This window comes from Chelonia mydas, chromosome 2 (genome assembly GCF_015237465.2).
Source record: "Chelonia mydas isolate rCheMyd1 chromosome 2, rCheMyd1.pri.v2, whole genome shotgun sequence".
Taxonomy (NCBI): Eukaryota; Metazoa; Chordata; order Testudines; family Cheloniidae; genus Chelonia; species Chelonia mydas.
The window spans coordinates 199,715,792-199,741,090 of record NC_057850.1 but is presented as its reverse complement, the minus strand read 5'-3'; the positions used below and the strand labels follow the sequence as shown (position 1 = coordinate 199,741,090).

Genomic DNA, 25,299 nt, shown 5'->3' with positions numbered 1-25,299 from the left:
ACCATATTGGCTACCTGCTGAGCCTTGGCAAGCTTGGCAGATTGCAGAACATAACGGGTAGGCAGTTATAGTGGAAAAAAACTTCATGGGAATTTTTTTAAGTTGTATGGAGAGAAAAAGCAAACTATATTCTGTTTCCTCATGTCCCACACTGTGAGTTGGCACAGAGAAGATAAGGACAGGAAACTGGATGTTAAAGTTGTGCACAGGCTCTTTAACACAGGAGGCACTCTGCAAGTTGTCAGTGTGAGTTATGCATTTGTTTTTCTAAAATTCAGCCACTTTCATTTTAATTAGCCATATGAAAGTTGAAAGAGTAGTGAACTAACATCCTCAAGCCCAGAAGCAGATCTTAATTTCTTAGGGGTTTTTACTCCCCATCTTGTGTCTTTAGTTTATTTTTACAGACAAATACATACACCAACAGACACAATAAAACACTTAGAACAAGACATTCCCTATGCAGTAAACATAGTGCAGTATTACTTGGAGTTTATAAGGTTCTAAAGCATTTCAAATTAGGAAATGGAATATCATACAAATCCATGTAGAAGCTGTTACACTTTAGTTTTCCAGCTGGGTAGTCCTTACAGATTTTGATATAGTCAATTATTCTTAGTTTCCAACTATGGTCTTGAAAAGCAAAGCAGAATAAAAGTGACAGAAGCTCTAAAGGCAGTAGCAGAAAAAGAGAGAAAATGCAACAGCACCACCTAAGGTCAATTGTAAACACTGCAGAAAGTGATCCAATGGCGTCAGAGGTCCCATATTCATATTTTTATAGTTTTAATTGATATTATATCAAACTATAGTACAGTATTTTTAAATCAACATTTTTCATGGTTTTTGTGTTGGCTAACCAAAGTCTAGTGGATATTTATTCAAACTAATGGACACAACTCTTATGAATAATACTGTATAAATCAAAGGACATGGATTTCTCACCTGATGTGCAATGTACATTTCTGTTTTTTCACTTTACTTTACGGCCAAGACAATTCAATAACAAGTGGTGGTAAAAACTTAAAATGCTTTTCCAAGTCTTTTCTGATTAACTATGATTCACAGGGACAGAGCAAAATGGCTAGTCGAGTGACAGTGGGTAAAAATTTCTAAAGCACCTAAGTGGTGCTGGAACCCAAGTCCCATTTTCAAAAGCGACCTAGGCACTTAGCAATGCAAGTTCCAATGACTTTCAATGAAAATTAGGCTCTCAGGTGCCTAATTCACTTCTCAAAATAGGACTTAGGTGCTTTTGGAAATTTTACCCTATACCTCTACATTTTCAAATATTCATGTTCATCATATATTTCCATGTTTTTATCCCCCAAAATATGACCCAAGTTTTAGCAAAATATATTTTCATATCACTTTCAGCTATCATTGAGCTCAGATATTTGAAATCACTGACATGCCTGATACCCTCATATTTAAGTTATTCACTACGCTGTAGGTAAGTCAGGCATTTAGCTTTTTTGGCTTCAGTTCAGGCAAACATTTAAGCATGTGTGTCATGGGGTGTCCACTACACACAAGACTTGAAGGGGGTAAGCTGGTAGGTAGGCCAATTAACTCCCCCAGGTTGCACCTGGAGGAGGAGGCAAGGAGCATGGATTGATGAAATGAGGCTCAGCTGGACAGGAACAGGAGGGGCCTGTAGAAAGTCAAGGAGCTGAGAGTAGCAAGGGGGCTGCAGGGAAAACAGTCTGCAGTCACTCCCTGCAAGTAGGAAGGTATGTTTGGGGCTAGAGCAATAGTTCCCAACCCAGGGCCCAGCTGTGTGCTAAAAATTATCTGGTCCTGGCTGCCTGGCCCCGCGCCTCCGCTCTTGGCCCCGCTCCATGGAGAGGTCTCTGGGCGGGGGGGCTCTGGGCACAGGGGTAGATGGGGGCACTGTGGTTCTGAACCTGCGGCCCACAATGATAAACAGGTTGAGAACCACTGGACTAGGGGCAAGTAGTCTATAGTTACTCCCTCGGAGGAGGGAGTTTGGGCTGGCAAACCCAGAAAAGGGGGAGAGCCAGAGAGATAGGAAAGGTTCAGAGGAAAAACAGCAAGGCATGGGATAAGGCAGACCTTGGTTGCTGGTAAAGGGGCGCCTGAGCTGAAACCCCTAGCATAGGGCAGCCCTGGGATCCCTTACCAGGGACTGGAAGTGATGCGAATCAAACAGCAGAAAGCGGACTGCCTGGGACAGTCTGCCTTGGAAAATTTTGATACTTCAGAAGGGGAAGACCACAGTGACCTGGCCATAGGGCCAAGTCATGAAGAGGAAGCTGCAGGTCCTGGAGCGAGAGGGGCAGGTTAAGAGGCCACCAGAGAAAAGTGTGGCCCCTGGAAAGAGCTCGTCCCCACAGCAACCAGGAGGAGGCACCACTAGAAGTGAGTGGACCTTGTGACAATGTGCTTAAGTTCATCCCTATTCACTACACTTTATGTAGATGCATAACAAAAATTAAACATGCTTAAGATATTTTCCTTTATGCTCAGATATTTACGCCTGTTTTACATGGACATAATATGTTGTGGCATCAGATTGACTGATGTCATAAATTTGTCAGTGTGATTTCACTGCGGAAGATGGGCTGAGAGAAGCAACATTTGTCTACACACATATATTTAATTAGCAAAAATGCAATGGAAAATTGCGTTAAAAAAACCCCTGAAGACAGCAATATACATCGATATTATTAAGAAAGATTTTAATGGTGTTCCCTAGTGTGAAACCCGCATTTTAAATAAATCATAGTGAACAAAAGGACACTGCCTTCAAACACACCATTGGAGAGGTTATTTTTATCACTCAACTTGCCAGCTATGAAAACTCATGTTGCCAAAATAGCTCTAACTCAGAAAACAAGCTATACATTGAGAGTAATTACTTACACATTTGTCTACATTACCACTATACTACATATATCTATCTCATCTTCCTGTGAGAATATTATCATGTATATAACTAGAGCAGGGGTTCTCAAACTTCATTGCATGGCAACCCCCCTCTGACAACAAAAATTACTACACAACCCCAGGAGGGAGGGACTGAAGCCTGAGCCTGCCCAAACCGTCTCCGTCCCAGATGCGGGGGAAAGCCCAAGTCCCATCTCTTTGCGTGGGTGGGTGGACGGGAAAAGCCTGAGCCCCACCATCCAGGGCTGAAGCCATTGGGCTTCAGCCCCAGGTGGTGGGGCTCAGCTTTGGCTTCAGCCCCAGGCCCCAGCAAGTCTAACACCAGCCCTGGCAACCCTTTTAAAACGGGATCGCAACCCACAGTTTGATAACCGCTGAAATTGAGCATTTGGCACTTTATGATCACATTGTCACCATTACCATCACTGTCCCTCTTCAGTCTCACTAAGTGAACTCCCATAGGGGTCAGGCTCGTCGAAAAGCCCCCCCCGAACCCCCCCACAGCCCAACCCCCTGCCACAGCCCAGAGCCCTCTCCCGCACCCTGAACCCCTCATTTCTGGCCCCACTCAGAGCCTGCACCCCCATCCCAGAACCCATACCCCTGCCCCAGCCTGGAACCCTCTCCTGCACCCCAAAACCCTCATCCTCAGCCCCATCCCAGAGCCCGCACCTCCAGTTGAAGCCCTCACCCCCCTTCCCAGCCTGGTGAAGTGAGTGAGGGTGGGGGAGAGCCAGCAACGGAGGTAGGGGGGATGGAGCGAGCGGGGGGGCAGGGGCGGGGTGTTCGGTTTTGTCCAATTAGAAGGTTGACAACCCTAGCCTTGGGCCTTTCTCTCTCCCAGGATGGAATCCACAATTTGCCCACTCTTAAACCCAGACCTGAGTTACAGCATCAACCATGACTAATTCAGCCCGTCCAGCTGGAATTTGGACCTTGCTGTTTACTTCTCTCTGGGAGCTGTAACTTCTGGTTAATATATAGGGACTATATAGCCTTCTCAAACAATAGGAATACAGCATTCAGAGACATGGGTTAAAAATTACACCAAAAAAAGAGAAAAGGCTTAACTGCATGGATCTTACCTAGCCTGTTAGCTCAAGCTGTGCCTCTCCTGTCTACATGGCTATTTTTAGTAGCAGTGTCCTGCTTCCCCACTACTACAGCCTATCACCATTGCAGGGAAAGACTCTGGCAGTGGCAAAGGTTGTGATGGGGAGAGGTAGTGGGGAAAGCTCTGGCGGCAGCCCCTGCCAGAGCCTTTCATTGCTACAGACCACACTGTGGATGCAGGCAGCTTTCCCTGTTGTGTGTAGCTTCTCATGTAGTGCCTGTACCCTTCATGCCACTGCCAGTGTAGACAAGACCTCATTGTATGTCAAACTCTTGGAATGCTGATCATTTCCCTGCTCCCTTTCTGCCAGGGGCACCTTTAATGGTTGGGGTATTTTGATCTTTAGAATTTAAGCCTTGGCAAAACAAGTCCTGTTAATTTTGCTAGCCCCTGGAAGTCGCATATCCCAGTAAGAGCCCATTGTTCTCTTAGTCCTTGTCTTTATGGCTAAAAGAGGTGCATTATTTACCTCAGGATAACCAATGCACATGAGCTATCCCAAGGTAAAAACCACAATGAAGACTAGGCATGTTAGTTTTACCACAAGGGCTGTCTGCCTAGTGGTAAAACTAAAGTTCCTGGTCTTCATTGTGCTTTTACCTTGGGATAGCTCATGTGCGAAAGTTACCCCAGGCAAAAAGTACGCCTCTTTTTAGCTACAAAGACCAGGCTTCAGCTGTTTGGAAGGTATGTACCTGAGGCTGTCTTATCTTAGTCCTTCTTTCTTTTCCTGCCTAGGCCAACTCACAGCTCTGGTCTGATTTAACCCTTTGCAATCAAACAGGCAGGAACACAAAATTGAACAGGGAAACCAAATCACATATAATATTAATAAGAATAATGAGGGTATCAGCCCAGTTCACACATGTAATATGAAATAACTCCTGCCCCAAAGAGTTTATACACTCACTTTTTTGTCTGTCTAAATAATGATAACCCGTCTTTTTCCTCCCCTACACTGCCTGGGTGCCCCAGCCAGCCTGCTGCATCCTGTCTCTATTTGCCATCCTTCTCATCCTTGCTCCACAGATACATCTATTCAGGAGAGAGAAAACAATCTGATGAGCTCCCTGGGGATGGCGTGTTCTCTCCCTTCTATTTTATTCCAGGCCCAACTGCAGCCACACTGTTGTCACTGAAATATAATCGAAACTTCTGAAACCAAATTCCTAAATAATACCCTCTGAACAGGTGCTGTTCCCAATCTGCTTGCAAACAAAGCTCACCCATTCTGTAGAATCTAAGTTCATGCCTTGCTGAGGTTTGATATTAACACAAACTAACAATAAGGTAACAAAATTTAGCTCAATAAGGTAAAAAAAATTCAGCTCCAAGGGTTCCTACCTTAAAAGTGCTAAGCCTATCCATTAGATTCTGTATCTGAAGAGGTCTTCTGTCTCTGTGTTCTCTGATAGTCAGGTGAGGGTAATGAGCCACATGCTTCGTGAGCCAGCAAAACCCGCTTAACCCTTTCCCATCAGGATCAACACCTGAATGTTTCAGGCAAACCCAGACAGTGTGTTACATAACATTATTCTAAATTAATTTCAAAGACATGTTCTTTGCACTCATATTCACAATACTAAAGTACTTTTAAACATACAACTGATCAAAGATTCAGCTTTCTGTACTCTTAGTGTGAAAATAATAATTATAATACAGAAGTAATATTTCAGTACCTGCTGAAAGACAAGCATTAGCTTTAAAAATATTTTTTTTATATAAAAAGTATTTGTTCAAGTCTTTTCAGTAAATAAATTAATTACTTTTTTGGCGTACATCTAAACATTTCCTATAACATTTCAAATAACTCATTGGCAAAAATTTCTGTCAAAATGGCTAGGAACCAATATCTTTTTTAATAATGTCCCTTTCTCTCTGTTTGCTGAGATTAGCTCTAATTGCACAGCTAAATACATTCATATATTTTTTAAAAGAACATCTATATCAAAGTTGATTTTTCACGTAAAACAAGTTAAAACAATCAAAATTAGTTATTTATATTTTGTAACTAAATTATGCAGTTCCAAAGTATGTTATGCTCACTGCAGTTATTTAATAAAAATCAGTCCTTAAGATTCAATAACATTTTAATATTAAGTATCAGTGGTACCAACTCTTGCAATTTTATCAAGAGTTTCACAGTCTTTGGGCTTCTCTTTAAAGCCCCAGTGCCTGGAGTTACGTGCTTTCATGAGAACCTCAGCTTTAATTTAAAAAGAAAATAAAACAGGTAATTTTCTAGCCCTCAGAGTTGAAGATTAGAGCTTGAAAACATGACCTGAGTACACCCTATATGTTCAAAAACCACAAACCACATAAAAATAACACAACTTTAAAAAAAAAAATCTCATGACTTTTAAGCCAATGTCATGATTTTTTGGATGAAATATGTAGTACTGAAATATGAACATTGCGATAATAATGAACCACTTATTTCCCCTTAGAATTTAACCTCAATATGCTGTGAAATACTTACAGTAGTAAATAAAAATGATGATTATTTCTTTAAACCTTTCTTTCACTCTTTTTGTTCTGTAGGACTAAATATTGGTTATTTTGTATCATATTTCAGCAGCTCTTGAAATTAATTTTCCACTAACATCAGGCAGTTAAGCAAACTGCACATTTACTGTGGATTTTGTACTCGACCTTTAAACTGGTTTTGTCAACAAAATGTACTATATTCATAAACACAAGTGTCCTCATATGATTTTATATCTATAAATTATAGGCAAGTACATAAATGTCCTGATTATTTACTGGCAGTGGCCTGTAAATGTCTTTTTTTTTTAATTTAAAAATGTTGCCTATTTTAATAGCGGGTGTTTTTAATTAACTGAAAATGCCATAAACTGCCCATGTATGAACCAATCAAAGACAAGAGAGTTACATTAAATTTAAAGTGCAGTATCTTACTAATGCTAACAAATTAGGTCTGCCTTGAAGATGGAACATTTTTCTCTTCAAAGTGTCAACTTATTATGGTGGTGACACAGATGCTGCTGGAACAGTCATGCTAAATCAGTGTTTCAAAATTAATATTTTTGGCAAATTAGGAATACAATTTCAGATTTACACATACAAAGCACAAACATTTCAGCACAGCATTATCTCCTCTTTCATAAATGAGCTCAATGTAGGGAGCTGATCTTTTTGCCAATATTATACCAAATTAGTATGGTAAATATTGAAGTGAAATGTTTCATAAGAACTACTTGGCCTAATTTTCTTTCAGACTGCACTTAATCTTTATTCATCCTTAATGAGTATTTATTGTATGACCCTGACAGCTTGCTACTGCTATGATAAATTATCTGACTCAAGTCTGATTAAAAATGCAACCCAGAATGCTAATTATCTCAGCAGACCAGCTTAATAACAGCATTTCTTGTCAATTATGGAATCACAGCATGGGTGTCAACTGCAACAACACACTAGCCTGTCTTTGAGGCAGCCTTCCCATAATGCTTTCTTAGCTGCCATATGTAAATATGAGATTCTCTGTACCTGTTGCAACCTTTTATCAGTGAACTGACAAAATGATAAAGCTAGCCACAGCAAAATTCCCACCATTGCACAATTACATACTATATATAGCTCCTGTCAGTGGGAGATCAACACAACACACTTAATTGCAATGAACTTTATTGACAGCCTATGCTAATGGACCTACAGGTCATCCCAACTGTGCGGGTTAGCTGTTTGCTTCATATCAGGATTGGACATCAGCATACGCCTGGCCTGCAGGAGGCAAATTTCTGTCCTCTGTCTTTCGTTTTGGAATGATTTTTGGTTATATTTTGTAGTTAGCTGCAACAGGGAAGCAACAAAGCCAAGTATTTGCTTCAAAGACTTAATTAATTCATTTTTTAAAATTTGTGAGAAGTGGCAGCTGGACAGTCCTGGAAACTGAAGTTCTCTAGTTTCTCCAGATAACAAAAGCAATCTGGACTGCAGCAGCACAAACTTCCTATCATCACCCCCCTAAAAACTAAACCTTAATAACCTTCCAAAGATGAGTGTGTCATTTGCTCTCCATGACCTGCTGAGGCTGACAAAAAGGATGCTAGTGAGAATGAGTGCATGGAGAAGGAACTAGTCTCACTCACTGAGACTCTTCATTATGGTCAAGATGCCTTGTCAGGGTGGTGTGGAGAATCCTCCAGTACTTCTGCCTGTGCTATTGCTATTTTGTAGATAGAAGTACAGAGGATTCAGAAGCTTCCTGAAGAAAGTGAAAGATGATGCATGTTTCAGAGTGACTACACAGTGAATGATAGAGAGAGCTTGATCACATTCTTCATCATGAACTTTTAAAGATTTACTTATTACTGAAAAAGCTTTCAGACAGGCTAGGAAGTCCACCAGGCAAGAGGCACAGTCATCCACACTAAATGGAAGTCTCAGTCCCTTGTGCACCTGATCCCTTACTCTTAAGGGCACTGGGTAAAGGAGAGGTAGACATGGGTACAGAATCGGTGTGACTGAGACAGGCATGCAAATAAGGCATATAGCATACAGCAACATACTCCCCTCTTTGGCCTTATTCCTGCTACTAAGGAGTAACTCGATGTCACTGTCCACACAACAGCCCTAACTAAAGCAAGAATTGATTCTCCTGTGCTCCCTGTCCTGCTCATTATTTCTTTTTAACATTATGTTTATTCTCACAACACTTCAGCCATACAGTATACAACCAAAGACTAGAGTGGACTGCAAACTCAATCAATACCCCAATGGAACACAAGAACAGTACAGATCCGTTTTATATAGTATATGCACGACTTTTTAATTGACTTGCTTAGCTAAATGATTCCAAATGTTGGGAAACAATTCCATCTTGCCATGCTTGAAAAAAGCAACTGAAGACTGAGTCAATTTATAAATCAAGAAGATGGAATAAATTCAAAGGTCTACGGTAGAATCTCGAAGATACGAACACCAGAGTTACGGACTGATCGGTCAACCGGACACCATGTGAAACCGGAAGTAACCAATCCAAAAATAAATACGTTTTTTTGAAAGCAAGTTCTGTACGGTACTGTGCCTGTATTGCATCTTAAAGGTAGGCACAGCTGGGGTGCCTGTCCCCGTACCCACCCCAGCCACATGCAGCAAGACACTGGGGCTGCCAGCCCAAGGCAGCCAGACCCAGCAGAGCAGGAGCAGTGCTGGGGTCTGCGCCGCTTTCTATCCCCCTCTCTCCCCATGAAGGGAACGCACTGTTTTTACTCCCACTTTCCCAGCCGGGAGGGGAACGCACTGACTGACACACACACACAAGCTTGCAAACTAATGTTGGTGCTGAGTAGGGAGCTCAGCCGCTGCTGAAGACTGGCCTGGAGTGTCAGCTGCTGGATCTGGAGCCCAAACTGCGTTTTATTCAGAGTTACGGACAACCTCCAGTCCCGAGGTGTCCGTAACTCTGAGGTTCTACTGAATACGGAGTTGCATAGCATACTTCCAGTAATATATCCTGTAAAATGGTCCCTTAGCAGAAAAGAATATTTGGTTCAAATGTGCTGGTGCTGTGCAATAAGCTGGGGAGGCTGTAAGTCCAGCTATAAAGGAAATGAAATAATTTCAGACTCAACAAAATCTCAAGAGCAGACATTTCAGCATTGTATTATTTCTCCTTTCATAAATGAGCTCAGTGTAATGACCTGATCTTTGTGCCAAGAGTACGTCAAATTAGCACTGCAAATATTGAAATCAAATGTTTCATAAATTCTACAGGGCCTAATCTTCTTCAAGCTGCACTTACCCTTTAATTATCATCCTTTATGAGTATTAATTCTTTCTATATAAAGCAAATGTTCCTAGCTGTTCTTTGATTCTAATTGTCTCCTTTGTTGAACTACTATCCCCCTTCCTCTAGTTTTAGATGTGAGCAAGCATATCCATCTCATTTTGAAAAAAAATCTGCAGTTGAATAGGAGCTAGGAGGTTCCCATCATTTTGCTTTCTCCAGAAAAAACAGGATTTCTCAGTTTGCTCTTTGAAGCTGAACAGATAGCTAATATAGTTGTTTGGGTGTTCTATTGCCACTTTTTTGTCTCCTTAACTTTTTACATACACATCTCAAAACTATTTAAGCCACAAATTTTAACCAGTTAGAGAACACTACTGCTCTAAAGTTAATTACAACAGAATACTAAAATTATTAGAACCAAGCACCTTTCACGGTCACACTGAAGTTAGAGGCTAAACTCCCAGACTTCAACAAGACTTCTGACCCTAAAGATACTACTCTGATACTTAAGAGACTTGAGACAATAGATTAGATTCAGTCCTCAGTTACATCTACATGAATCCAATTATGAACAATGCAATTACTCTGGATTCAAATTTGGTCTAGTTAACTGTAGTTGCACCATCAAAAGTATGTTCTACTGTCATATAACATCAGGGTTGGAAGGGACCTCAGGAGGTCATCTAGTCCAACCCTCTATTCAAAGCCGGACCAATCCCTAATTTTTGCCCCAGATCCCTAAATGGCCCCCTCAAGGATTGAACTCACAACCCAGGGTTTAGCAGGCCAGTGCTGAAACCTCTGAGCTATCCCTGTCCAACTATTCTGAATCAGGTTGCAGTTTTTATTCCTTTAATCAGAGCTTACTCTTACTATAACCATTCATTGTAGTTTGCAGAGTTGTAGGGATTCAAAGATTTTCATTTTTCACAAAGTGTCATTTACTTTATTTTATTTTTAATTTCTGTATATTGAGAACATTATGTATTGTAAATCATTATCAGCAGGGTTATTATACAAATTTTTCATTCACTGACAATTGGGTTTTCACTAAAAAATTTCAATACACATTTTGATAACATTTTCAACAAATGTTTTCACTAAACATTTTGGGGTGGGGTGAATTGAAAAATATTCCTGAAGATGTTTGAAACGAACCAATGTGAAATGACAATAACTGTAAATGTTCATGAAAATAGAATTTTGTTACCCACACAGCTCTGGTAATAACAAAAAGGATATATTAAAAGCAAAAATAACATCTTCATCTCCATTACCATTTTAAGAGACTCAGCATACAAAAAAAAAAATCAATGTTTAAGTAACATTAAGTTTTTGACAAACCAATAAAGGGAGGGGATTTTGAAGTTCAGAATGACATGCTGTGCTTTATTTAGCTGATTGAATCTAGATATTATAGCACAGGGGTGGCCAACCTGTGGCTCTGGAGCCACATGCGGCTCTTCAGAAGTTAATATTTGTCTCCTTGTACAGACACCGGCTGCGGGGCGGGACCTCCACGCGCCAATTTTCCAATGTGCCGGGGGGTGCTCACTGTTCAACCCCTGTCTCTGCCACAGGCCTGCCCCCACTCCACCCCTTTCTGCCCCCTCCCCTGAGCCTGCTATGCCTTCGCTCCTCCCACTCCTCCTCTGATCCTCCTGAATGCCACGAAACAGCTGATCGGGAGGTGCGGGGAGATACTGATTGGCAGGGCTGCCGGTGGGGCACTGGGAGCCGGGGGGAAGCTCATGGGGGGCTGCTGACGTATTACTGTGGCTCTTTGGCATTGTACATTAGTAAATTCTGGCTCCTTCTCAGGCTCAGGTTGGCCACCCCTGTTGTAGCACATGCCTGCTTTATAACAGAACATATTGATCTGCAATAGCTAGGCAAGACAAAGAGGAGTTAAGAATATAAGAATGGCCATACTGGGTCAGACCCATGGTCCATCTAGCCCAGTATTCTGTCTTCTAACAGTAGCCAGTGCCAGATGCTCCAGAAGAAATGAAGAGAACAGGGCAATTACTGAATGATCCATCCCCTATTGTCCAATCCTAGCTTCTGGCGTTTGGAGGCTTAGGGACATCCAGAGCACAGGGTTGCATCCCTGATCATTTTGGCTAATGGCCATTGATGGACCTATCCTCCATGAACTTATCTAATTCTTTTTTGAACCCAGTTACACTTTTGGCCTTCATAACATCCCCAGGCAATGAGTTTCACGGCTGAACTGGGCGTTGTGTGAAGAAGTGCTTCCTTTTGTTGGTTTTAAACCTACTGCCTATTAAGCTCAGTAGAGAAGAGCAGATTTTTCTCTCTCCATCATACGAGTAAGTCCAGTCATAGTAATTGAATTGCACTGATTTCAATTAAGTCAATGGGATTTACGCCAGGGTAAATGAAAGCAGAAGACTACCCAATGTCAGTCAAACTATCCACTATAAACAAATGCCATATTCACTACTATAAAGGTTCATGAGGTTTTCTGTATTTGTCTAACACCAAATACAATCAAAATTTGTCTTTTTTGTGTGTGTGTGTGTGCGGTTAATTATCCATTTATCTTTCAAGTGAGCTCAGCAAAAGTTCTGGTAATTTTAATGTGAAACCATAAACCATTTCATTCTTTCAAAGATTTAATAGGGAAAATTCCATCAGGGAAGCTTGCCAGATAATCAAACTGAAGCATGTGAACCAAAGCATGTGATTTGGTATGTGGGCCGAAACCTGGAGATGTGACTTGGGGCATCTTGATTATTATTTCCATGGGAAATGATTCAATGCACTGTCACACAGACTAATTACTATAGCTAACTACGGATGTTCAAGACTTTGGAACAGTTACAAAATATTATTTGCGGTATGTCTGAATTCTTTTGAGAGTGAAATATCCTGATGTACCCAAGTGAATTAGGGTACTGAAAACCCTTGATAATTTCACAGTTTGTCTTTATCTTTTTAATGCTCTTTCTCCCTGCTGAATTCATAATCACAATATAAAAGAGACATGAACAGAACAGTTGTCTAACATGATTCAGAAACATTCAATATACTGAATTATTAATAATTCCTGTTTTGACTTTTTGACTCAATTGCTTCCGTTGGACAACTGTGTAGACTACATCTACTATAACAAAATAATATTTTAAATTTCTACAGCACTACTCACCTCAAAAGCTTCCAAACTATTTCACAAACTCTATACAGAAAGCATCACTGAGTGCAGCCCCTGTGGAGGGCAGGTTAGCAGCAATTTGGCACACAGTGCAGTTTAAAATGGGGGAGGGATAAGGCAAAGTTTGACTAAAGACAGTGGGATAACCCATTTTTTTTCTTCTCAAAAACTGCTACAGAAATTTTAGTGTTTATATAGACCATTCCTCAAGGCTCTCCAGTTTGTCCATGCCTCCACTAGGGTTGCCAACCTGACAGGACTGTCCTGAAGTCTCCAGGAATTAAAGATTAAACTTCAATTAAAGACTTCATGTGATGAAACCTCCAGGAATATCTCCAACCAAAATTGGCAACCCTGCCTCCAGTACAGCACACAGGGTCTCTGCCTTAGAAGGTTGGACCTGTGCTTCAAACCTAATGCTTAGTCCACTAAACCACAACCTGACTTAGGCCTACTTGCTCCCCTCCACTAATATTGGCTTTTAGCTCATGCGGTAGAGGCTAATGCACTTAGCTCCAGAGGTCCCCAGTTCGATCCCGCCCGCCGGGGTCCGTCGGCTTTACAAGTGAGGGCTCATCCGGGTTATCAACTGGGAAGTCTCTGAAGCTCGGGATGCGGTTCCTCAGCTAGGAGAAGTATGTAACCCACACACCTCCTGGGTGTGGTTTTTGTCCCATCTGGTGGTACTGAGACCACTTAGAGAGAGAGAAAAAAAGATTAATGAGTCTGCTCAACAGCCTTAGCTAACAGGTCCAGTTGGCTTTTAGCTCATGCGGTAGAGGCTCATACACTAAGCTCCAGAGGTCCCAGGTTCAATCCCACCTGCCAATGACCGGGGTCTGTCGATGTTACACTTGCTGCCTTCAGCCTGCAAGGCAGCCAGTCCTCCTCCCTCCTCAAGCTCCAGGGAGTGACTGAAGCTGCTATGCTCCCCAGCCCTTCTTATACAGGCCACCCTGGCCCCGACTGGCTGCTCCACGCTGCCTCTCTCTAATTGGCTGCCTCCTGCGCAACCTCCCTAGGGTTCTATTAACCCCTTATCGGCCAGTGTGGGGCAAAGGCCCCATCACAAGCTGGAAATATTATGAAGATATGGGGTTTCAGTCCCCTTGTGCCTGGCCTCACGTCCCTTGGAAATACACTGGCCCTTAAGACCTTGCTTTCCTAGACTTCTAGTTTACGTCAGCTGTCCTCCTATGCCTATATCACACATCTCCTGGTAGCAGGATCTAGGGAATCCAGTTCTGGGCTAGCTCATAGAGTATAGGACAAAGGGTATAGACTAAAGGCCTTCACCCCCTCCAGCAATCTCAGCCCAGTCCTCAGGGGCTTTGGAGTGTGTTCCTTGGATGACTTTCTGCCAGTCTGTGGTGATGGAGCTGTCAGCCTCTCTGACAGCCTTCGTTTTGCAGGACAACCTCTTATCCCAAGTGTTGTTCGTCAACCAACTGGCTGCAGCTGGGGAAGTAGCTACTCTGTCCCTTACTCCCTTAGTGGCTGAATGGAGTTTATTCACCCCATCACAGAAAATGAATGATCTTTATTGTTAATGAAATAGAGACTATAAGGGTCTGGATGAAGAGAGGGGAGCACTTTGGATGAAGAGAATTGATACTACCACTTATCACCTACATTTTAAGTAAATTTAACATTGTATTTTATAACACAATATGTGAAATCCTGGTCCACATCTTCATTTCCTCTTGCTCCACTGGATCACTTTCTGTTTTTTGAAGACTTCATTCAATAGGATCTTTGGAACTATGACTAATGGGACTTGTAAAGAGGCTTATTGGGATCAGAGCCGTCTTCTTTGGGGAAAGAGAAAGGACGATGGTTTTTTGGGCTTCTAACAGGGAAGTCCTTTCTTCAAGCTCCTTCACCACCACCTTGCAGATCCTGATCCATGGCTTCATCAAGAAGCTTTTCACAAAGTTCTGCTGGGATTTTGTCTTTCTAGAGAAGACCATGGCAGAATCAGCAGAGATAATCTTGGTGACCAGTGTCTCTCCCCTCCAGAAAACGGGCCCAATTTTCTGCCACAGAGAGCATCTGAGAAAAATTGCTACTTCACAGGATAAGCCAATTTTTTTTTGTAATCATAGACGTAACTTGCTTCTATGTGTAGAGATCCCCAGGTCTCAAAGCAGAGCTTGCACAGCTGATAAAAGCATGATATTGTCTTGGAGAGGGCAAAGTAATCACCAGGTTTCTTGCAAGGCTCCCATATAATTTAATGGTTTTCCTTGTAAAATGGAAAGCAGATGGAGTGAGGGTTTCTTCTAAGACTTGAACAACCTTTTCCTGGGGGTTGATTGGTGGAGTCTCCTTGGGTCACATCCAGAACTTTGACTTCCTTGTAGAAGCCGTGCCTAAATTTCTCAAAACTGTAAAAAAATAACCTGGTTTTGTCTTGCCTCGGGGAAGTGCATCCTTCCCAGGCATTCAGCCTCTTCCTCAGAGCTCATGAGGGCTCTGGGATGGTAAATAAGGATGGCCTGTCCCTTGTTGATTTGGAGTAAGGAGAGGTGGAAATGAGGGATTGCAAGACCTCAGCATCTCCTCCCATGAAGTGGACTCCACCGTGTTCAAGGAATCATGACAGTAATGGGACGGAAGTAGGGGAGGCACTGAGACCTAAAGGACACACTGAGGAAAACAGTGGCTGCTCAATTGTGAGGCCCTCTGGTACTGGAACTTGTGAGTGGGCAGAAAAGAGAGCTAACTCCCACTGGTCCTCAGGAAGTAGAGTTAAGGAGGGTAAGAAGAGTTAGGTGAAACAGAGATATGGGGACACCCAGCATCTCCCATGGCCCACTTAGGGGGGATGGGGGCAATCAATGAATGGGTACATCCTTAGAGGTGTCCCATGACCCTTCAAGAGAGGATGATGGTCCCAAGCAGCAGGGTGGAGAGAAAGTTGTTGTGACAGATACCAGGCATAATCAACTGGCATTACAGCACCTAGGCCTGGTCTACATGGGGGGGGAGGAGGGGGAAGAAGGGGGAGGGGAATCGATCTAAGTTACGCAACTTCAGCTACGTGAATAATGTAGGTGAAGTCGATGTACTTAGATCTACTTACCATGGTGTCTTCACTGTGGTAAGTCGATGGCTGACACTCCCCTGTTGACTCCGCCTACGCTTCTCACTCCGGTGGAGTACTGGAGTCGACGAGATAGTGCTCGGTGGTTGATTTATCGCATCTAGACTAGACGAGATAAATCAATCCCCGCTGAATTGATCTCTGCCCATTGATCCAGCGCATAATGTAGACATGCCCCTACCACCCGCTGCAAAGGTGCTACTAGAGCCAGGGAGAAATACAGGGTGATAAACACTTTTGAACTTTAGGCCATTTATTCAGGTGCTTAAATATGAACTTAGGACTTTAACTTTAGGCTTCCATTTCTGAGTATCTTGACCTAAGCATAGACTTGTGGCTAAAGGACAACCCTAGGAGTTAGAAGAACTACTAAAGACTTCCTCTAACTTTGGGCAAGTAATTTAACTACCATGTGCCTCCATTTTCCTACATGTAATATAGGGATACTACAGTACTACTTGCCCTACCTCACAACAGAATTCTTCATTATACATTTATAAAGTGTTTTGAGATCCTTAGAAGGCATTATAAAAATATTATTTCACTAAAGAAATAAATTAGACCCTTATAGAATTTAAGTATATTTTAGATTTTTTTGATGTTATCTTGCCATACATTACAGTACAATATTTTCCTTGTTTTTCCTTTGCTGTTTAATTATGTGACATTTTCATTCATTCTAATATACAGTATTTTTCAGAGTATTTAAAGTTATATTAGGCTGGTAACAAATGTGTCCATGTGCTACACTTCCTGCATGGTAACTTTATTATCTTTTCAAAGCTAAACAGTAAAAACACAGAAACTGTGATCTTTTACACTATCCTTTAATAAACAGTTATTTTAAAAATGCTATAAAATTGTTTCTTTTTCCCCCCAAACTACAACTTAATGCAACTAACTCTTGTATATCCAAAACAGTAAAGTCTGTATAAGTAGTTTTAAAAGTCCCTATGGGCTTGTAATATAGCAAGAGTGAAAAATTCTAACCACCAGAGACAGAAATGGGAAAGATTCCTGAGTTTCAAGTTACATAACATGCCTGTTCTTTTGTCATTTTCATGAGGCATGGCTTTGCAAAGTTCTCTTTCTTCTCTGTAACATATTTTAAACATCTATTTCTGTTCATTAATATTTACATATTTAGGCAGAACTTTCAAAAAGTGCTCAATGTCGGTCTAACTCTGCTTCCAATGAAGTTACTGGCATGATTGTGTGTGCATAGCCTATGCTCAGTGGCCCTGTGTTTCCCTCCACATTGGTTCACAAAGTGGAACCAGCATACAAGGGGCAGTATGTTGCATCCTATAATAGTGTGCAGCAATGGGCTCCAGCACCAGAGGACTTTGCATACAGGGGTGCTCTGGGAGGCGATGCCTTTTAAGTGATGCAGCTCAGTACTGACCCCGAATGTAGGGCTGTGTACTAGCAAGTGCAACTGAGAGCTCTCTGTTTTTTTTACAAGTATCAAGGCACCTTACAATAATTCAAAAGAATTAAAACGGACCCAATTTTGGAACAAAGCCAAAATGTTCCAAATTTAAATGCTGGCAAGAAATAGTGGTCAGTCAATGTGGTCAGAGCCTGGTCTGTTCATCATCTCAGTCATTTGTCCTGATCTTCTCAGCTGGAAGCAATGCACTTCATTTGAGAGAAAACAGGGTGGATAAAAATCAATGTTTTTTTTAAAAAAAAAAATCTGTTTTTTATTATTTAAATTAAATACAGGTTGTTGTTGTTGTTTTTTAAAGGAAATCTATTTAAAATTAAGTTTGAAACTGACAAGCTATGTTAAGGCCTAAATTGATCATAATCTGTAAAATAATTTAAAAGAAAAGAAAAGAAAAGAAAAGAAAAGAAAAGAAAAGAAAAGAAAAGAAAAGAAAAGAAAAGAAAGCTGTACATTTGTTGCCAATTTTTAAAGAAAGGCAAACCACTTAACTGGTGGAAGTCACTGACAGTACCTGGAACCAGCTTTTGACAGCAGTAGCCTTCTCTGCAGGTGCAGAATGAATATTTTCTTCATTTCAGTTTATTCAGCTAGTTCAGTTCAATGACTAGTTCATTCAAAAAGTTAAGAAACCAATATGGAGTTGAAAAAGCAGGAAAGCTTGTTTTCCTTTTCAGGTCTACAAATAAAACCTAGGTGTGAGGGTGAGATCATCATGACCAGAAAGCATCAGTTCAATTCACTAATTACATATTCTTCCAGTGGTTAATAAACTTATTTTAAATACAAAATATGTTTTGAGTAACATTTTGATAAACTTTTTTCCTTGTGTATGCATGTCTTTCACAATAGTTTTATTTAATACAATTTAAAATGCTATTTCTGCGCATTTTTAGTTTAGAACTTGACACAAAATAATCACAAGTAAAACACTAAATCTAATAAATAAGAAATACATTATTCACCACTTTCTAACATCATAAATGTAAAAATTATTAATCTGGATAACTGTAAATTAAGCTATATAATTACCTAAATAACGGTGTATAAATATAGTGTATCCATCTGGTTAGGAAAAAAAGCAGCATTAAATGTAGTGCAAAGTCTATATTTACTTGCAAATCAACATGTTTCAATGGTTACCAACTAATGAGAAAGAAGTTACTTTCCTCGTACAGTAAGTGGAGTTCTTTGAGATGGGTCTGTACTCCCAACTGTGGGTATGCATGAGCTCCATGAGCCTGAGACTGGAAGAGTTTTGCTAGCAGTGTTTCTTGGTTCACATTGGCACCTTTCCCCTCCTTCCACTCCAAACCACAGGCATAAGAGGCAGTGTAGACCAACTGCCTCTCCAGTTCCTTCTCTACCACAAATGATGTGCAAAAAGATCGAAAGCAGACGGAAAAGAGGGTGGGTAGTGGAATGCAGATCGAGACCACACATTTTGAAGAACTCTAGTTACTGTACAGAGTAAGTAACTTCTCTTTCTTCTTCGCGAGATGGTCCCAATGCATATTCCATTGTGGGTGACTGACAAGCAGCATTAAGTGAGGAGAAGGGTGTGAGGACCTTTGTGGTACCATTGACTGGAGGACTGCTGTACCGAAAGATGCATCAGCTGCAGAAGGTTGCACCGGGGCATAATGTCTCATGAAAGTATGGACAGAGCCCTATGTTGCTGCCTTACAGATTTCAATGAGAGAAACATCACAAAGTGAGGCTACCAAAGAGGCCTTGGCCCTACTCAAGTGGGCTCTCATGCTTTATGGGGAAGGTGTCTATTAACTCTTAACATAGCCTGAAATCCATTTTGAAAATCATTAGAAAGAGATTTCTTTCCCCTCTCATCCATTCCCCAAAGGATATAGTGTCTAGGCAATTTCTTAAAATATTTTATTCTTTGTAGGTAGAATGCCAAAGCCCAAGAGACATGCAGAGAATGAAATCTCCTGTCCTCAACTAGTGATGTGAAGTTTTGGGAAGCAGATAGGTAAGTAAAAAGTTTGATTCAGATAGAAATCTGAGATTAGCTTGGGAGTAAATTTAGTGTGAAGTCTTAAAGTAACTGTATCCTTATACAAGATCACGTTTGATGGATCAGTCATAAGGGTCCCCAGCTCATCCACTCTTCTAGCTAAGATGATGGTTTCCAGAAAGGCAACCTTCATATAGGGTTGGTCAAAGAGCATGAAGCCAAGAGTCTGAATAGACACTTTGTTAATGCTGAGGGGACTGGACTGAGGTCTCATGACTGATCACAAAAGGGAAGGTTCTGACCAGACTTTCAGAAAACAGTCACCAGGATGGGTGGAGATGGAGTGGTTGAAGGATGACTGTAGACATTCCTGCTCCTGTGAACAGTGCTGGTCTCAGGACATTCTTGTTCTTTGGAACCAGGAGATCGGTACCATGCCCTCTGTGAACTCCTGTGCCTCCCATACTGGGGCACAGATTCTCACCTAATTTTGATGATGTCAGGGAAGAGCCCCCTGCTTGGAAGTGGACCTGGAGGAGGATTTCCTTCATCTCTTAGTGTGTTTTCTACCTTACTGATATCCCTGCACGGAGGACTCTTTAGTTCTACGCCTATTGGCCTTGGAATTGGATGAGTGCTTTTTGTTACCTCTGCCTGTTGCACAGGGGCTCTGCCCAGCTCAGGTCAGACTGGGGCCTCACCATATGATTCATAACAAATCTTTGAAGCTTTGGGCTTGGTGAGTTCTGCTGGGAAAGATCAGCAAATGCTGCACTTCCAGGGGACATACGTTTCCCTGAGGCAGTAGAGACACTTTAGGCAGTTGTCACTGACCAGCTATGCCCTGGGACAGGAGACAATTTTTGAATCCCAAAATCTTGGGCATACTAATCACCCCATACCGGGGTGGGAAGGGAGCAAGCCCTGAACTTATTCCAACCAGTTAAATACTAAGAAACTATAGAACACTGTCTAAAACATAGCCAAAAAGACTATTTACTGCTAAAATATTTAAGAAGTTAGCAAACGCTGTGTTCACTGAAGGTTTCCATCTCAGACCATGAGCAGCAGAAAGACACTGGAGAGGAGGTCGGTCTGCACCGCCCCTTATGCCCTTGGTTCAGAGTATAAGGAGGAGAAGGATGCAAGTGCAGACCAATGGACACTGCTAGCAAAAATCTTCTGGTCTCAGGCACAGGGAGCTCCTGAGCGCCCACAGTGGAATATACATAGAGACCATCACTCAAAACAAACAACTTTTCCTTAGGAAAATAACTAAAGTACAAATGCAAAAGATTATTTTAATTAACCTAAATCACGTTTTACTGCTTGCTGATTTCAATTGGTGGTTTAAACTGCTCTGATTTTAAATCAATCTCCTCTGAAAGAAAATCTGTATTTGGGTCAGCTAAGGCTTTCACACCAAGACCATGTCTAATCTAGCATTTTTGGAAAAATCTCCCACCATTGCACAACCACCAAAGCAGTTCTATTGGTGTTAGCAACAGGGGGAACATTTCTGTGCACAGGAATTTTAACCCCCATGTTCCTTATCTCTGTACAGAGCAGGTTTAGATGGCTCAGAGATAAAACAACAAAACAAAACATCTTGGTTCTTTATTTACACTTACTACATGTATAGCCACAGATTTCCTGAAAAATGCTAATGTAGATGAGGCCTCAGTGTCAATGCACTGAGTTTTCCCTTCGGCTTTCTTCAAGATAATCCACCAGGAGGACTGCCCAGCTCTCATTCACCTGTTCTAGGATAGCTTGTCTTCCATAACTCACGTAATGCAGTCTTTATTCTGTAGGAAAAACTCCCACTGACTTGTACTGAAACTAATCATACAGTGCTATGGTGTGTTAGTCACTCCCAGGAAAGGAGGGGAACACAGTTTAATTCAGCGCAGCTACTGATCTGGAAATGCCCCTCAGTGAATTAGCTCCCCGAAAGTGTTTCAAGAGAGGTGTGATTAGCTCTCTCCATAGCTTGAGACCAAATCCATCAACACCTTTGCAGTGAAATGGATGGGTGATCAAGGTTCTCCCGTGTGTAAGACTGCCATCTCTCAAGGCCATCCTATAAAGGTGCTCAGTTCTTCTTTGAAAGCCTGTAGGAGTTGTGGGGTGCTTAGCACTTTTTCGGATGTAGCCCAAAATGTTTTTATAGTACTTGGGGTGGGAGTTTTAAATTAATTTAATTTTTTAAATCAAGCCACTTTGGAATTTACAAGGTACAAAAAATGCATTGAAACAACACAGAAATCTAATTATTCTTTATTGGACCCTTTAAAAATGCTGATTTTTTTTATTTTTACATCTGGTAAAGCAAGGAATTCAGGACTTTTATGCCCAGTTTCAGCTAGGAATGAATTTTTACATCAAAATAATAAATGACATGGGGAAAAGAAATGGCTTAAAATGAAAATACAGACACATTATTAATAATTGCTATTATTGAGACATCTACAAGAAGGGATATGCCACTGTTTTAGGATCGATTAATATCTAGTCTTTTAAAATTGTTGTAGCAAAAACAGGTAAATGTAAAGAAGTGTAGTCCCCTACCCACTTGCTGAAGTGAAGAAACAGATTGACAGAGCCATAAGACTACCCAGAAGTCACCTACTACAGGACAGGCCCAACAAAGAAAATAACAGAACGCCACTAGCCGTCACCTTCAGCCCCCAACTAAAACCTCTCCAACGCATCATCAAGGATCTACAACCTATCCTGAAGGACGACCCATCGCTCTCACAAATCTTGGGAGACAAGCCAGTCCTTGCCGACAGACAGCCCCCCAATCTGAAGCAAATACTCACCAGCAACCACACACCACACAACAGAACCACTAACCCAGGAACCTATCCTTGCAACAAAGCCCATTGCCAACTGTGTCCACATATCTATTCAGGGGACACCATCACAGGGCCTAATCACATCAGCCACATTATCAGAGGCTCGTTCACCTGCACATCCACCAATGTGATATATGCTATCATGTGCCAGCAATGCCCCTCTGCCAAGTACATTGGTCAAACTGGACAGTCTCTACGTAAAAGAATAAATGGACACAAATATGATGTCAAGAATTATAACATTCATAAAGCAGTTGGAGAACACTTCAATCTCTCTGGTCACTCGATTTCTGACCTAAAAGTGGCTATTCTTCAACAAAAAGACTTCAAAAACAGACTCCAATGAGAGACTGCTGAATTGGAATTAATTTGCAAATTGGATACAATTAACTTAGGCTTGAATAGAGACTGGGAGTCGTTGAGTCATTACACATAGTAAAACTATTTCCCCTTGTTTATTCCCCCCGCCCTCACTGTTCCTCAGACTTTCTTGTTAACTGCTGGAAATGGCCCACCTTGATTATCACTACAAAAGGTTTTCTTCCCCGCCCCCCCCCACTCTCCTGCTGGTAATAGCTCATCTTAAGTGATCACTCTCCTTACAGTGTACATGATAAACACCCATTTTTTCATGTTCTGTGTGTATATAAATCTCCTCACTGTATTTTTCACTGAATGCATCCGATGAAGTGAGCTGTAGCTCACGAAAGCTTATGCTTAAATAAATTGGTTAGTCTCCAAGGTGCCACAAGTACTCCTTTTCTTTTTGTGAATACAGACTAACACGGCTGCTACTCTGAAAAATATTTTAGTGTGTTCATTATTCTAAGGCCTAGAAATGCTTGGACACAGGTATTTATTATATGGAGCTCTCTCTCTATTTTTATATATATCTCAACTATTTTATTCAACAAAAAGCGCAGAGATTTTAAAAAGGTGGAATAATTTTGAGATTAAAGTTCTGCCAGTTTCTTCAGTATAAAAGACACCACTGAAAAAGGGAATCTAATCTTTATAATGCACAGGCTCACAATTTAACTGCGTAGAACAAATGAAAAAGCATAGCTCCTCTTTGTTGCTACTTTGGCAGTAGCATGGGGCATTAGCAAAGTATTAGTATAATCCAGAACTCATTCACCCTTCCCCCTCTCCAAGCATGTAACAAATATCTGATGGCTATGCAAATTTCACACAAACCAAAGTTTTCCTAGCTGGCAAGTCACATATCAAAAGGCAATTATATAATGCTGTGGACATCTGGACTAAAATATTCTCAGCCAAAGAGATTTCAAACCCACTAATTCCACAGAAACTATAGCTAAATATCAAGCCTGGACAACAAATATTTTGAGGTGTGGGCTTTTTATTAACTATAACACATATTACATGAAAAACTTCAAAAGACTACAAACTAATTCTGATATTTATTTAGAATATATTTTCTGAAGTTTATGTAGCCTAATTTTAGTAATATTTTATGCATACCATATGTTGAAATTCATAACTGCCTATTTTCTGACAAATGGCAAGTTTAGGGAGCCAACAAATCCACATTCTTTATTACATAAATGCCAAGTACAATCAATTCTATTCACACTGCCGTGTTTTTAATCACAAACTAAATTTTTAAGCAGAGATGGGTGAACCTCAAACAGCATGAAAATTTGCTTCTGTTGAAAAATACACCTAGAAATTTGGTGATTTAACTGTAACCAAATTATTGGAAACTGCTGAATTTGCAAAAAAATGGCTAGAAGTCTCCTGGGAACAAGCTCTCTTATAAAGTTGCCAGTACTGTACTGTACCTAGTTTCCGGACAGGAAGCAAGAAACTTCAGAAGCAGGTATTTTTGCTTCTAGTCCAGGCCACATCACAAAGAACTATCTAGATATGTATGAAAATGAAAAGTTGAAGGGGAAAAGGTTAGCCAATATATTTTAAACCAGAACAAAGCCTTTGTTCACGTTTTAGGGAAGGTTTGGATTTAATCCACCCCAGGTTTTCCATCTTGTTTGGTCTTATAAAATAAAATTCACAGAAAAAAATGCTGGGGGAAGGGGGGAAAATCATCTGAGACTGTCCCAAATTGAAAGGCTTTTGGCATATAAAAAAAACTTATGCAAGCGATATTCCAGGATATATCCCGCAAATTCCTATATTAGGATGTTACAGACATGTCCCTATTTGGAGATATTAAAGATGCTGAGACCAGTTTAGAATTCCTGTGACTGCAGCTAATAAATGTATTACTAACTATTGATATGCAGCTAATAAATGTATTACTAACTATTGATACACAGTCGACAATAGTAATAATCCTTAGCTGTTATATAGCATTTTTCCATCCATCCATTTCAAAGCCCTTATTACGTATTACTATCCCCAACTAACAGATGAGGAAACGGAGAGAAAAAACAAGGAAGCGACTCACCCAAAATCACAAAGCAGGTTAGTGGAAGAGCTGGGGACAGAAGTCAGGTATCCTGACTCTCAGTCTAGCACTCTAGCAACTGAGCCATCCTGCCTCCCAATAATAAAACAATACAGAGAAGTAATTCAGCAATTAATCTGGTACAAGTAGTAAGCTGTGCTGGTTCAGGAAAGATGGAAAAACTGGTATGAACTAAAACAGAAATCCTTAACGTAATTTTATATTACCAACTGTAGCATTTCCTTATCTTGAACACTTGACGCCATCCCCTTTGACACTCTTGTAAGAAAACAACATCATCAATAATTCTGTTCATCTATACTGAAGGGTTTTGTGCCTAAATTATGGTATTCTTTTAACAATGAAAATAATTGTTATTTTCTTTGTCATTGTCAGGTAAGTTGACATGCATTTCATTGCCTTTCTCGTTGCAGCAACTGAACTGCACAACTGAAAGAGTGCTACAGCTACAAACCATCTCTCTTCATCTACAATTTTAACCAGCAGAGCCCTAAGACT

At 40.9% G+C, this 25,299-nt stretch overlaps 1 protein-coding gene and 1 long non-coding RNA gene across 4 annotated transcripts in view; one reads left to right on the top strand and one right to left on the bottom strand.

Moving 5' to 3' along the window:
- Positions 1 to 25,299, bottom strand: part of JAZF1 (JAZF zinc finger 1) — a 284,997-nt gene that overhangs the window by 87,020 nt on the left and 172,678 nt on the right. The window lies entirely within an intron of this gene.
- On the top strand, positions 10,278 to 21,656 carry LOC122464703. The gene is made up of 3 exons (XR_006288981.1): positions 10,278 to 10,593; positions 13,009 to 13,013; positions 21,644 to 21,656. It is a non-coding gene; the product is annotated as an uncharacterized LOC122464703 (long non-coding RNA).